Raw genomic sequence first — 2,183 nt, forward strand, 5'->3', positions numbered from 1 at the left:
GGTTCTGCTTTTCTTCTTCCTCATTTTTTCTTGCCGCTGCCATGTAAGAAATAGATTTCACCTCCCACCATGATTCTGAGGCCTCCTCAGCCATGTGGAACTGTAAGTCCAATTAAACCTCTTTTTTCTTCCCAGTCTTGGGTATGTCTTTATCAGGAGCATGAAAAAGGACTAATATAACTTACAGCCAAGTTGTCATTTTAATGGTTTGAACATCCGTAATTGACCATAAATGAAATTGTTTTGACATGACAAAACTTCACTGTGGAGTATTTTATTCTATTTCACATTGCTGTTTATCCCTCATGTAGAATTCTTACTAGTGCTGACAGTTTTCCTGATTCTATTGTCACTGAATCTATCACACATGTTGCAGGTGCCCACACATTCACATATGAGATTATAGAAGATGAAGAACCTAAAACTGACTTCCTGTTTCTCTAAGAGTTCCTCTTCTTCTTCCTCCATCCCTTCCCTATCCGACCTCCCTACATGATTTTCATGTGAAGCTCTCTGGGTTTTTCTGACATACCTTCTCCTCCTAAGAAGTTGCCTCTGGCCAGGCACGATGGCTCACACCTGTAATCTCAGCACTTTGGAAAGCTGAGTTTGAGAATTTAATGGGCAAAAATAAAGAAGTCTGGTAATACCAAGTATTTGAGGGCATATGAATCAATTCGATCAATTATATACCTGCTGATAGGAGTGTAAATTGGTACAATTTTGTGGAAATAAATTGGTGTTATCTTGTAAAGTAAAATATTTATAAACTCTAATGATCCAGCAATTTGACATCTGGTTATATACCCACATACAAGAGAAAGTTTAGCACATATGTACCTGGAGACACATAAGACAATGTGCATAGCAGCATTGTTTTTTCTAACAAATGACAATGGGAGAGTAGAAAAACAAGATGTGATATATTCATAAAATGTAAACTCAATAGCATTGAAAATGAATGTGGGACAACATAGGAGAATAGTGGTTGCCTAATGTCATAGGAAAAAAATAGGCACCAGAAGGCAATACATAATATGATAGTTTTTTGTTTTTTGTTTTGAGATCTGTGTGCGTTTATTAGCAGAGCCACTACTTGAGCGGATGAAGCGGGAGGAGTGAGAGGCCCGCACTACTTGAGCGGATGAAGCGGGAGGAGTGAGAGGCCCGATGCCCGCCGGCCGTGCTTCACTGGCTTGTAGGTGATGGAGAACTCGCCCAGGTAGTGGCCGATCATCTCTGGCTTGATCTCCACCTGGTTGAAAGTCTTGCCGTGGTAGACGCCCACCATGCGGCCCACCATCTCGGGCAGGATGATCACGTCCCGCAGGTGCGTCTTCACCACTTCCGGCTTCTCCACGGGTGGCGCCGCCTTCTGGGCCTTGCGCAGGCGCTTCAGCAGCGAGGGCTGCTTCCGCCGAAGGCCCGGGTTCAGCCGCCGCCGCCGGCGCGCTCTGTGCAGCTGCCTCGGCGTCTCGTAGGACGTGTCCAGCAGCTGCTCCAGGTCCACGCCGCGGTAGGTGAACTTGCGGAAGGTCCGCTTCTTCTTCTCCTCTACGTCTGCCATCTTGCCGGATCCTCAGAAAAGACCGTTCTTGTCCGCGCCTGCGCAGTTATCCGATAGTATTTTTATATAGTTTAAAAACAAAAAAATTAAACAGCGTGTCATTTAGGCATGTGCGTTATGTGTGTGCATGATTGTTACAAAGTCGTTTAAGCAATAGTACCTTAACCACAAATGGAGATAATGGCAAAAACTAAGGAAGAAGGGAGGAAGGGAGTTGCTTAGAGGAACATGGAAGTAGGTGTAGATTATTAATAATATTCTAGTTGTTGGATTGTGTCATGATAAGCGTCCATCGCATTGTGAAACAAAGGAAGGTGGGAGAGAGGTGGACGGGGAGTGGAAGGAGAGAGGGAACGGGAGCTGACCTAGCTGCCATGCATCTCTGCTGCCTATTATAACCACAAAGAAAGACCACTAATAACACCTCAGCATAAAACCTTTCCGGTAATCAGTGTTGTTCACTGTGATATAATTCTCCTCTTTTGGGGCAGGGTGGGGCATGGAAGGCTGTACTTCTCTTTGAAGTTAAACAGGACCATGTGACTTGCTCTAGCCAAGCAATGTAAACAGAAAGGGTCACTTTCAGGCTGAAGCCTTTAAGAGAAGCAAGGCACCA

At 44.7% G+C, this 2,183-nt stretch overlaps 1 pseudogene; it reads right to left on the reverse strand.

Annotated features, from left to right (window-relative positions):
- Nucleotides 1-1,092: 1,092 nt before the first annotated feature.
- LOC116538435 lies at nt 1,093-1,627 on the reverse strand (annotated as a pseudogene).
- Nucleotides 1,628-2,183: the final 556 nt, after the last annotated feature.

This window comes from Sapajus apella, unplaced genomic scaffold (genome assembly GCF_009761245.1).
Source record: "Sapajus apella isolate SASKATOON/1434 unplaced genomic scaffold, GSC_monkey_1.0 scaffold119, whole genome shotgun sequence".
Classification (NCBI taxonomy): Eukaryota; Metazoa; Chordata; class Mammalia; order Primates; family Cebidae; genus Sapajus; species Sapajus apella.